Below are 13,637 nucleotides of genomic sequence, written 5' to 3'. Positions count from 1 at the left end.
ATTTAAATATAAATTCTTCCATTGGTATTTTGACACATGTGGGAGTTTTGTTTCTGCTCTGCAACACGGCAATAGGAGTGGAAGGCAGGTAGGGAGGTCAGTAATCACACCCCAAAATGAGGAAGCTAAAGCTCCAGGAAAACAATATATTTCTAACCTTCTGCAGCTGAGATTACGTTGATTTAAGACAATAGGAGCCATCGCTCATCAAGGGGTTATTTTCACGAGAAAAATAAAGAGAAAATAAACAGTAGCCTCTGAAGTAAAAGAAAAAGTTCCAAATTATCTAAAAGTAGTTTTTTGGACTGATGTAGTTACGTTGCCATAAATAACTTTATATTCAATTAAACCGTATGGACTTAGTTAACCACGTGAATCATCACTCCATAGCTTCAGGCATTAATGCAAAAAGTGCAATGTATTAAAAATAGTATGAGCTTAAGGGGCGCCTGAGTGGCTCAGTGGGTTAAGCCTCTGCCTTTGGCTCAGGTCGTGATCCCAGGGTTCTGGGATCGAGCCCCGCATGAGCAGGGAGCCTGCTTCCCTCTCTCTCTCTGCCTGCCTCTCTGCCTACTTGTGATCTCTGTCTGTCAAATAAATAACTAAAATCTTAAAAAAAAAAAAAAGGGACTACCACAGAAGTCTACTTACAAACTGACCCATCCTTTTTTTTTCTTTTAATGGCTGCTCAAATATAAAACCATTATTTTTGTACTAAAGATTAAAAATTGGGGCCCTGGGTGGCTCAGTTGGTTAAGCATCTGCCTTCGGCTAAGATCATGATCCTGGGGTCCTGGGATCGAGCCCCATATCTGGTTCACTGATCAGTAGAGAACCTGCTTCTCCTTCTCCCTCTGCTCCTCCCCCAGCTCACTCGCTTCTTCCCTCCCTCCCTCTCTCTCAAATAAGTAAATAAAATCTTTAAAAAAAAAAAAAATCAAAACTATCACATCACCCCTAACAAAACGTGTACTCTCTCTGTATGAAGCAGGCTGCTTCTCATGTCTGACAATGCAATATTACTTGAAAACTTCAGCAGACCAAGATTAGTCATACTTGGTGGAATGATAAATCCATCATCTCATTTTTTTTTAAAGATTTTATTTATTTATTTGACAGAGAGAGATCACAAGTAGGCAGAGAGGCAGGCAGAGAGAGAGAGAGGAGGAAGCAGGCTCCCTGCAGAGCAGAGAGCCCGATACGGGGCTTGATCCCAGGACCCTGGGATCATGACCTGAGCCGAAGGCAGAGGCTTTAACCCACTAAGTCACCCAGGCGCCCCCATCATCTCATTTTTATTCATTTTTTTATCATCTCATTTTCAGACCAAAGTCTTCAATATGACCACAATACTAAAATATTTGATGTGTACAATATTTGAAACATGTTTACTGTCTAATGTGAGGTGTATTGAACACTTCTTTGAGCTATACTCTTAGTAGAGTGTTACAAAAAGAAAAGCAACCCTAAAATGTCTAAATAAAATATGGCAAATGTCTAAATAAAATATAGGTAGAAAGAAGGAAATGGTGTGGCATTTAAAATGCTTTACATTTGGCTTGTGAATGCACCATGGGATCATATTTACTTGAGTTCTTGCTTAAATTGGTTTTCCTTCTCTACACAATAGTTGGTTCACTTAGACGAGCCTTTAGTTTCCTCATCTGTTAACAGGAATAATAATACCTTCCTCATAGGGGTGCCAGGATAATTGTATGACATGAGGAATGGAAAGTGACACAGGGTAAGCACTTGATAAATTGTAATTACGATCTTGGTTGTATGATGAAGGGAGGTGACTCTAAAATGGACTAATCAGTAGGTAGAAACCAGCCTGAATTTCAAAATGTGCTTTGGCTAATTCACAAAGAATTTATGAGATTCTAGGTTGGGTCCCAGACATGCTACCTAAAAACCATGCTACCTAAAACACTGGGCCTCTCCCGCCTTCATCCCAGGACCACACTGACCATCAAATGAGACTGCAGATGTATTAACACTTTACAAAGTAGAGAGCATCTTATCATTGTAGTGTATTTTTAAAGATTTTATTTATTTATTTGACAGAGAGAGACACAGCGAGAAGGGGGGGAGGGGAGGGGGAGAGGGAGAAGCAGACTCCCCACTGAGCAGAGAGCCTAACATGGAGCTTGATCCCAGGAACCTAGGATCATGACCTGAGCTGAAGGCAGACACTTAACGACTGAGCCACCCACGCGCCCCTCATGATTGTAGTGTATTAAAAGAAGACTCAAACGCAGTAGGATGAATTATGCACAGCCTAGTTTTGACATTTTTCTCAGAGTTCTTGGTAAGGCCTTGCCAGAATGCTGATGGCTAAAGGTGAAGTCTAAGGAAAATCTCTTCTTCCATTCAGAGGCATAGAAGATCCCACCTTTTCTCAAGAATCATATCTTTCCAAACACATTAGTACATGAAATAGTATTCATATCTGTGCAAAAGTTGAGATAGGAGGAGTCATGTTCTAGAAAGATTCCACTTAGCAATGAAGACACTCCCTGTAAAGCTCATTATCACAAGCAATTTTAAGAATTAGAGTAGAATGGGGGAGCTTGAGTGGTTCAGTCAGGTTAAGCGGCCAACTCTTGATTTTGGCCAGGTCATAATTTTGATCAGATTATGATCTCAGGGTCGTGAGATCACCGTTGCATCAGTATCCTAGCTCAGTGGGGAGACTGCTTGAGATTCTCTCCCTCTGCCCGCCCCCCCCACCATTCGTGCACATGCACACATGCATGCTCTCTCTCTAAAATAAATAAATAAGAGGCAACTGGGTGGCTCAGTCAGTTAAACATCTACCTTCAGCTCAGGTCATGATACCGGGGTCCTATAATCCAGCCCTGCATGGGGCTCCCTGCTCAGCGGAGAGCCTGTTTCTCCTTCTCCCTCTGCCTCACCTCCTGCTCATGTTCTCTCTCTTGCTCTCTCACTCACGTACCTCTCGCAAATAAAACAAAAAATATTTAAAATAAATAAATAATCTTTTAAAAAAGAGAGCAGAATGCTATCTGTATTCTGTTACTAAATTATGTTCAGTCCATCTTATGCTTATCCATGGCTACGATGTCCTTGGTAAATTCAGAAACTTAAAGGCTGTAAGAATTATATTTGTTTCAGTGTGCAACTATTTAACAGAGATATTTTAGAGCTCACCAAACCTATCGTTTAAATGTACCAAGAAGTCTTCTTTGCATAGAAATTCCTGTTTATAAAACAGTGATACAGAACTTATTTACATGTCAAGCACCACCAACATACATCATTTATGACAAAAAAGGCAAGCATTCCATAAGAAATGCTCAATCACTGTCAATCACAAACACCGAAATATACATAAACCAAAGCAAGCCATGTGAACTGTATTAAATTCAGCTAAACACAGAATTACTAACCAAACAAACAAAAAAACAAATAATTATCAGTGACTCACAGACCTATTTACATCATACACAAAATAACTTGGAAAGGTGTAACCATGGAAACATGATAGCCTAAATTCAGTGCCTTTAAAATCTGCATTTATTTAAACAGTGTGCAAACGATGTCCTTACAAAGTTTAAATATTTCAAAAGCAGTCAAAGCTTATCTTTGTTATCTGATCATTGATCAAAATAGTTTCAACTATAAATTAGCTGCCTTTAAAATTATTCAGGGACCAATCTAGTGAAACTCTAATAAAAATGTCAATTTTTTCTAATTTTTCAGCAAACTGTTATTTTCACAACCGCTGATTAACAATTGAAAAATTCAATTATATACAACAAAGCTCATAACAGTCAAATAACATTAAAACATGCTTTGACATAAAGACTTTTCTTAAACTCACACTGTTGCATGCAACCACTCCCACTTCCTCTAATTAACCACTAAAGCAGAAATGTTATTAGCTGTTTCGGTTTAAAGGTGATTTTCACTGATGGTTACCATTGGGAGAGTTTAATATTTAATGCTATAGTTAGTCGTAATGTCTTATATTTTATTTTATAAGCTACATGAATAAACCATTATTTTGTAGTCCACTGGCTCCCACACTCAAGATATAATGTTCAGTGTGTATTTCATTATGTAGATGAGCAATGGATATTGTTTGACATGATTTAAATGGGTGAACAGTATTTCCCTAGTCACATTCATCATTCAGACAGCCAGAATTTAAAAAAAGGGGGGGCCCCTGAAAACTAAAACTAGAGAATCTATTCACACAAATGACACTTACCATTGGTGGGTTATCTAGGATGTGGTTAAGCCGAAAGAAGAGTTACAGACTTTGAACACATGTTTCATTATTTATTCGGAAACCACTTCAAGATCTAGCTCTACTTTCAGAATCCAAGTGAACACCCACAGGGACGGATTTCTGAGACACCAAACTGTAATTTTTTTTTTTTAAGGCATTAGATGGAAATCTGTGAAAACTTTTTCATTTGGGAAGAAAGAATAAAATTTGGGAAGCCCAGCTGCAAATGAGACTGGGCCTAAGGGTAGGGTCGGGAGTATGGCGTCTATAAAAATATATACACCAGCACAAATGAGGACACAGGCCTCACTGTGGACAACAATCCCGTCTTCACCTGCTGATGGCTCCTAGGAAGTGAAGAGGAGAAAAAAAAGAAAAGGAGAATCAGCTTTAAGGAATAGCTGCAAATCATCTTGCTCCAGCCCTTCTATAAGTCAAAAGAACCTCATAAGAAACACGGAAAACGGGGCGTCTGGGTGGCTCGGTGGGTTAAGCCTCTGCCTTCAGCTCACGTCATGATCTCAGAGTCCTGAGATGGAGACCCGCATCAGGCTCTCTGCTCAGCGGGGAGCCTGCTTCCTCCTCTCTCTCTCTCTGCCTGCCTCTCTGCCTACTTGTGATCTCTGTCTGTCAAATAAATAAATAAAATCTTAAAAAAAAAAACCCACAGATAACAACGGGTGTAACCTCACCAACAGCAACTCCGCAGCCCTCTTTCCCTTTCATTGTCATGATCGACATTTGCCTTGTGTCTGACCAAGTGATGACTTAGTCTACCTGGCTATTCAGTGTGCCAGATACTGTTCTGGACACTCGTCCTACCACTTTGTTCCATATGAATCAAGTGCTTTCTAATAACAAGTACGGGAGGGACATAACAATCTTCACAACCAAAGCTCTTCAGTGGGTCATTGGCGGTTGTAAAGAAGACAGAGTCTAGCATTAACTTTTGCATTCTGAACCCACTTCTCAAAGGTCATTCTCTTGAGTGGATGTGCACTGCCCTCTCCCGAAACCACATAGAAGGAGCCAGGGTCCATGGAGAGCCCACGTTTTGTTCAATTTTATTATGAAAATGGCACATGTGTGATATTAAGTATTTTTATAATACTAAAAAAGCAAGAAACAGTAAAAAGCTTTCTCAAATGATTGCTGTTAACATTTAGCCAACACACTTTAGAACATTTCTCTAAGTATCCACTAATATATTTTATATTAATTTATCATATTTTATAAGCATTCAGTTTGTGTATGGAGTTTTGTTAAGCTGCTTTTTTTTTTTTTTTTCTTTTTTTTTTGGAGAGAGAGAGAGTGTGCAGGAGCAGAGGAAGGGGCAAGAGGAGAGGAAAGAGAGAATCCTAAGCAGGTTCCACACCTAGAGCAGGGGCAGAGCTCAATCTCATGACCTCAAGATCATGACCTCAGCTGAAGTCAAGAGTCAGCCGCTTAACTGACTGAGCCACCCAGGTGCCCCAGAGCTGCTGTTTTGAAAGCAATTAACTTCTCTCCATGATATATGGAAGATACCCGTCTTTGCCAAAAAATACATACCTACATGACTCTTTTTAGGCCTCTTGGGTTGTTTTATTGGTTTCTAACGTACCTTTATATGGATGGGTAACATAGCACTTTATTTAACCAATGATAAGCATTTAGATAAGTTCTTTTTTTTTTTCTTCCATAATATACTTTTTACAAATACAGTTGCACACTTGACCAATTATTCTTTTTAGCTTAAGATCCTTGTAGAATTCTTAGGTTAAGAAATATGCAGAATTCGGGGTGCCTGGGTGGCTCAGTGGATTAAGCCGCTGCCTTCAGCTCAGGTCATGATCTCAGGGTCCTGCAATCAAGCCCCGCATTGGGCTCTCTGCTCAGAAGGAAGCCTGCTTCCCCCTCTCTCTCTGCCTGACTCTCTGCCTACTTGTGATCTCTCTCTCTGTCAAATAAATAAATAAAATCTTTAAAAAAAAAAAGAAATATGCAGAATTCAGGGGCACCTGGGTGGCTCAGTTGGTTAAGCATCTGCCTTTGGTTCAGGTCATGAGCCCAGGGTCCTAGGATCAAGCCCTAGGATCAAGCACTGGGTTCCCTGTTCAGTGGGGAGTCTGCTTCTCCCTCTCCCTCTGCCACTCCCCCTGCTTGTGCAGATCTTTCTCTCTCTCTGTCAAATAAATAAATAAAATCTTAAAAAAAATATATGCAGAATTCTGCCATTTTCAGCACTGCTCTCCACATAATAGTAATTTATATTCCCAATGGTGCCAATTTTCCTACACTCTCACCAATATTACTAATGTTAAAATCTTTGTCCATTTGATAAACCAAAAATGATTATCTTGCTTTTATGTACTTTTTTCAGATACTATTAAGGTTGAAGATCTCTTTATTTATGTATTTATGTTTTTTATGATATCTCTATTTAGGCATCTTGGGTTGTTTTTTACTTATTTTTAAGAGTGTTCTGTTAATTAGAAACATTAACCATTTGTGTACTCTATTGTTTCAATTTTTTAGTTTGCCATTTGCATTTCAACCTTGTTTAAAGTGTTTTTGGCCTCACAACTGGGGCTTACATTGAATTTATGGAGAATTTATGGAGAACTTAGGGAGAATATGACTCTAAAATACTAAGTTGCCTTATTCAAGAGATATCTTCAAGGGGTGGCTCAGTTCAGGTCATGATCCCAGCGTCCTGGGATCCAGCCCCATGTTAGGCTCCCTGCTCAGCGGGGTGTCTGCTTCTCCCTCCCCTCTGCTCATGCTCTCACTCACTCTCTCTTTCTCTCAAATAAATAAAAAATCTTAGGGGCGCCTGGGTGGCTGAGTCGGGAAGCGTCTGCCTTCAGCTCAGGTCATGATCCCCCCGTACTGGGATCGAGCCCCATATCAGGCTCCCTGCTCGGCAGGAAGTCTGCTTCTCCATCTCCCTCTCCCACTCCCCCTGCTTGTGTTCCCTCTCTCTCTCTGTGTTTCTCTATGTCAAATAAATAAATAAAATTTTTAAAAAATAATAATATAATAAATAAAAAATCTTTAAAAAAAAGAGAGAGAGAGAGAGATGTCTTCATAGGTACTGCGTCTTTTCAAACATCCCTCGGTAGACGTCTAATTTTTTTTTTCACACAGGTCCTATATATTTGTTATTATTTGTTTAGTCCTAGGTATTTTATATTCTTGTTTGCTATTATAAATGGAATTTTTCCCATTATATTTTCTGCATAAATACAGGACAGTAATTTATTTTCATATAATAATTGAATGTATTTTTCTTTTAAAAAGTTGTTTAAAAAATTGAAATACTTCAGTGTCATATGTTTATGCTCCTTAACATTTTAAAAAAGTCATACATACAGACTCCCAAACTTATTCCATTAGAAAGAAGCAAGTTGTGCCTGATGGGTTAACTAGACTTTTCTTTCCATAGTTGCCAATTCACCTCTCCTACTTTATATTTCCCCCAAATTGCCTTCCCTCTTCTCAAATATGAAGTGCTAGACTGGGTAGGCTGACAGGGGCTAGAAGTGCCAGTAAACTACAGACATCAAAAAAAAGGGACAGATTTTTTTGGAAGGGTTTGATATTTAAAATATTTCCCCCAAAAAGCAATGACCTGATCATGGCAGGGAGGAGAGGGGAAAAATAGAGCTTTTTTAGAATTATTTATCCATACTTATTTATCTAATTTTATAGCTTTATCTTGCTTTTGTTTTGGATTATGTTTGGGTTGGTTTGGAGAGACCAAAAATCTTTTTAGTGCTCCGGTCCCATCTCGATTTAGCCCTTATGTAACTATAACTGCACCCACAAGTACACGAGGACCCGAATGCATCAAGCAATGGCACAATTACAAAACTTTCCCCGGTCTTCTAACAGTGAAAGAGAACGAGGAACTTTTTTTTTTTTTTTTTTTTTAATTTTTAAAAAGATTTTCTCTATTTGATAGAGACACAGCTGAGAGAGGGAACACAAGCAAGGGTAGTGGGAGAGGGAGAAGCAGGCTTCCCATTGAGCAGGGACCCTGAAGCGGGGCTCAATCCCAGGACCCTGGGATCATGACCTGAGCTGAAGGCAGATGCTTAAAGACAGAGCCACCCAGGCGCCCGGAGAACCAGGGATTTTAAACAAAAATAAATTTAAAATGGATCTGCCAGCCTTTCGAACAAGGATTCTGTGTAGCTCTAGTTCCTAGGATCCTCTCATATTTAGTTTGACTTCCCCCTGAGAAGAGCAATTATGTCTTAAAGTTGCAGAAGAGGGGCAAGACGGGGAGAATCCTCTATCGCTCCCTTAAATCAAATGTTCTCCTGATGTATTGTCTTTCATGAGTTTCAGAATACTACTTCCAACTCCACCTATGAGTTTGGAAAATCATGATGCTATATAGATAACAGAAAAAAAAAAAAGACTAATTTTTTTCCATTAAAAATATCTGATCCTTGGGGCGCCTGGGTGGCTCAGTGGGTTAGAGCCTCTGCCTTCGGCTCAGGTCATGATCCCAGGGTCCTGGGATCGAGCCCCGCATCGGGCTCTCTGCTCAGCGGAGAGTCTGCTTCCTCCTATCTCTCTCTGCCTGCTTCTCTGCCTACTTGTGATCTCTGTCAAATAAATAAATAAAATCTTTAAAAAAAAAAAAATATCTGATCCACAGGTAACAGTATGGGGCTCATTAAATGCTTTCCCCTATATCTGAACTTTTCAATAATAAAAAGTTAAAAAAGTATTTGAACCAGCACTAAAAAAACAAAACAAAACTTTATCTTTCCTAGAGAATTCTAAGAGGTAGAGCAAATGGGTTATTTTAAATCTAGATGCTATTTATATGTGAAAAAAACAAGCATTTAAAATGAGCATTGACCTGCAGTTGCTCCTGGGCCATAAGCTCGGAACTTGCCGCTTCTTGATGGTGGAGCCACACAGTCATTCACATATGTCTCATTTGCATTTCACAACCACATGTGCTTCTTGGGAGTCATCCTGGGGTCCAGACTTTTAGCTGCTCACACACTGTGCAAGTCAAACTCCTTAAAGTACCCTAGAGCACAAGCCCGGACATTTAATTGTTTCTGAGTACAACGTGATGGTGGGTGCTGGCGGGGATCTGAAATATGTTTGGGGTTGGCCATGGTGATAATGTACAGACGGGCAGGAGGTCTTCATGGCAGTTCAACGCTGGAAATGGTGGAGAAACACTGTAGAATGAGGGGAGTTCTTTTCCCACCTTTGCCTTATAAAATCTTAGACAGCAAGATTTTTGCACAATGGTGTGGGGTAGATAGTGTGGAGATAATATATAAGATAAGAAGTCTATAAAATCCTGTAAAGGGGGTAGCAGGGGACTGACATGGACAGAATTTAGACTTATAACTACTGTTTCATCATTACCAAATCCACCCTGCTCTCAACTCCACTGCCATGACTAGATGATGCTGAATTCACTGAGTAATCTGAAAGACTAGCAATATTTGGGTTTGGTGATTGCTAACTTTAGACCTCATAAATATTATGTAACTCTAGCCATTTTGCCTCTAGCCGACCAGCCTGACTGCAATTTTCAGCCACAAGTGGCAAACTGACACTGATAATTTATGAGCTCTGCTGGATTAGTAATGCACATTTCCTTTTGAATTATTCTAGCCTGTAGCCTGAAGCAGATTATTAATTATCATTCCTTTTGCCACACAAGTCTGAAGATCTACAAGTGGCTCAGGAAGCTACATGAATATTTCTCAATGTATTAAGCAGGTTGGTAAATAAAAGTCCACGTACGACAAATGGAAAACAGATGCGTTTTTTTGTATGGCTAGAATTTTTAAGCCATCTTAGCTAATTAAAATTTGGTCCCAGTGACAGTGTGTCCATAGAAAATGATTCCCTGTCTAATTAGAGATGATTTTCACTTTACTATTAAAAATGCACATTGTATAGTTTTCTTGAAGCACAGTATTCAGGTAGTCGATCTATACTATGGATAAAGTTAGTTCTACACCAAGATAAATATGTGGTCTTTGCTGTTTGGGAAGCATTTTCCTACATAAACCATGGGGCTAAGTTCCGAGGCTATCCCTTTGCCTCTAATCTAACTGAAATACTACTCATCTGCAATGAAAACAAAAAGCTAGAAACAATTCAGCTGCAAGGCACCTACTATTTTAACTACATTATGGGTTTTCTGAGCTAGCCTGGGAATGTTGCTGCCATTTACAAAGCAGTTTTTCTAAAGAACGATGTGTTTCACGTTGGTGGACAATTAGGGAAAGTAAACAGTCTACTCTACTGCCTCCTACCTCCCATTCGAGCCCCAGCCAGAAAGCGGACGGAGGCTTGAGTGGCCCTGAAAACACTAGAGAAAAGAGAAGGCCAAGTGTCATCCCTTCCCATAAAGCCTGTACCTGCACCAGGTCAGGATTCTCATGTTGCATCAGCTTCCAACTTCTAGAGCAAGTGAAAGGAAACAAGAAGTTCAATCAACCCCCTTACCTATTCCTCAGTCCCAGAATGAACACCCCAAGCCTCAGGACAGCCACCCTGACAGTGAAACATGGTGGTGCTGGGAGACTATATCACTGTATCCAAAGTTCACCAATAGGGGCAGGAGGTATAGTTAATAATTGTTCCTAAATCAGAGCCAGGGGAACTGGGCTGTCTAGCTTCAGTTCCGGCTCTAAGATTCACCACCTCTCAACTTTCAGCAAGTTACTTTACCATTCTGTGCCTCGGTTTCATCATTTGTTTAAAAAATGGGAAAACCCGTTAATAAGGATTAAGTAAGTTCTTATGTCTTAAGTACTTATTAGTACTTATTAGTACAGCGCCTGGCCCATAGCAATCAAAAAGTTATCATTCAATATAGGTTTATAATATCACTACGAATGAAAAGTTACAAAAATGCACTTTTTTTAAAGTAAGCTCTAAGGCCCATTGTGGAGCTTGAACTCATGACCCGGAGATCAAGAGTTGCATGCTCTACTAACTGAGCCAGCCAGGGGCACCTCTTTCCTTTTCAGAGGCTGTATTATTTTTTTTTCTGGTCTTCAGAGTAGTAGTTAGGAAGGAGGGTGTAATTCAGCAAGTAGACATTAATAACCAGAAAGAGTTTAGGTACTCTGAATACTCCTACACACCCCTGCCCCACGTACACACTCCTCAAACAAAACCCAGATGTTTAAATTACAAGTACATATGTGTAATAAACAGTAAACTTATTTTACCTATGTTGTTTTTACTAATAATATTTTAAAAGAAAGCATTTTAAAAGAAAATGCAAGTAGAGATGAGAATGTGGAGCAAGAGAGACACTCCCATTCTACCGGAGAAAGTGCTGATTGGTATAACCACTTTGGAAAACTGTTTGTCTATGAAGTTGCTGGTTCACTCCTAGGTATATACACAATAGAAATGCATAGAGAGGTGCACCAAAAGACGTGCACAAGAATGTCTGTAATGAAAAAAAGCGCAAATAACTAAAATGTCCATCAACAATAAATGGATAAATTATGACAATTTTGTAAAATGGAAAGATTATACAATAACCAAAATGAATGAACTACAGTTACAGACAACAATATGGATGGATCTTTAAACTGTAAAATAAGTCAAAGAAGTCAGACATACCAAAAAGTACACCTACTGTATGAGTCTATTTACATAAAGTTCAAAATCAGGCAAAATTGAGTCATACTGTTAAGGAATTTTACATGAGGGTAAAACTATAAATGAAAGTAAGGAAGTGAATATTATTAGGGTCAAGAGTGTGATCACCTAAGAGATGGAAGAGATTTGAGCTGGAAAAAACATTCAGAGTTCTTCTGGGGTGCAGGCAATGTTTGATTTTTTTTTTTTTTTAACTGGCAAGTAGTTACACAGGTGTCTGCTTTATAACCACTTACTAAATTGTACATTTGTTTTACACATGTTTCTCCCCTATGCATTATACTTCACAATAAAGTGCTAGAAGGACAGGAGGGAAGAAGGCAGAAAAATAAGGAAGGAAGAAAGGGAGAAAGAGAGGGATAAAGTCAGAACTAGAAAACAAACAAAAGGAGAGAAAGCATTGTAACAATCAGGTTTCTGTATATTATAACGCAAGTAATTTGAAATACTTATTAATATGTGAAATTCAAGCAGATTTTTAATCAAGGAAAATTAAAAATCTGCAATAATTTTTACTATTTAGTGAAAAAATTAGTAGCATAGTTGTCTATGCTATTAAATTGACTAGGCTATGAGAAATTTATATTTGAAAATTTTTCAAATGAATTCTTGTAATTACCCTATTACTTCAAACTGGTTAATAAATACCCTTGATGACCATGTAACTATATTCTTATTCCAGAGATTTAAATTGATATACTACTTGCTGAAGCAGAAAAATCTAAAAATTCTATCAGGAAAACTATCCTTTCAAAAGCTGTATAATAACAACAATAATAACACAGCTGACATGTTGTAGCAATTTGCAAAGTAACTTCATACATATTTAACATGGTGTAACAACATGTGTAAAGTAAACTGGGAAGATATACTTAGTTTACAGGCAAAAACCCCTGAGACTCATGGAGCTTCAGGGATTTGCCCAAGATCACAAAAATTTTAAGTGGCAGATGTGGGTTTCAAACCTAAGCCTATTTTTTTTAAAGTTCTTATTTACAGAAATTTCAAACACCCACAAAAATAGACATTAGTATAACAAACTCCCATATACCCATTATCCAGCTTTAACAATTATCCACTCATGCTGATCTCGTTTTATCTATAATCATTCTCCCTTCCCACAGAATTATCAGGAAGTCAATCCCAGACATTATATCATTTCATCTCAAATACTTAAGAATGTGTATCTAATGATGAAAACTCTCTTTAATGATTTAAGAATATAATCTTATCAGACCTAATTCCTTAGTAATTCCTTAAGTAATTCCTAAGTAATTCCTTAATATCATCAAATATTTAGACAGTCTTCATGTAGTCTCCTTTTGGCATTTTTATATGACAATTGTATATATATTACATATAAATATATATAAAATTATATATATAATTTTTTAGATTAAACAAATGGTTTGTTAAAATAGGATCCAGGGGCCCTGGAGTGGCTCAGTTGGTTACATGACTGACTCTTCAGTTTCCATTTAGGTAATGACCTTGGGGTCCTGGGATTGACCCCTTGTGTTGGGTTCTGAGCTCAGCGATGAGTTCAGTGAAGAGTCTACTGGAGTTTCTCTCTCCCTCTCCCTTTGCCCCTCTGCGTGCTTGCTTGTGCTTGATTGTGCTCTCTCTAATAAATAAATCTATAAATAAATAAATAATAAATAAGATCCAAATAAGGTCTACCCATCCATTTGATTGACATGTCTCTTATGTGTGTTTTTTTTTTAAT

The 13,637-nt window shown here is 38.4% G+C and overlaps 1 protein-coding gene across 1 annotated transcript in view; it reads right to left on the bottom strand.

The window, feature by feature from the left end:
* Positions 1–10,776, bottom strand: part of LOC111144934 (methionyl aminopeptidase type 1D, mitochondrial) — a 40,116-nt gene extending 29,340 nt beyond the window's left edge. The window contains exon 1 of the mRNA XM_022499545.1: positions 10,739–10,776. The gene's annotated coding sequence lies outside the window, so the exon portion shown is untranslated. The remainder of the gene's footprint in view (positions 1–10,738) is intronic.
* Positions 10,777–13,637: the final 2,861 nt, after the last annotated feature.

Source organism: Enhydra lutris, unplaced genomic scaffold (genome assembly GCF_002288905.1).
Source record: "Enhydra lutris kenyoni isolate GAN:26980312 unplaced genomic scaffold, ASM228890v2 scaffoldscaffold1, whole genome shotgun sequence".
Lineage (NCBI taxonomy): Eukaryota > Metazoa > Chordata > Mammalia > Carnivora > Mustelidae > Enhydra > Enhydra lutris.
Note: the sequence above shows the minus strand (reverse complement) of the source record. Positions and strands in the feature narration are given on the sequence as shown.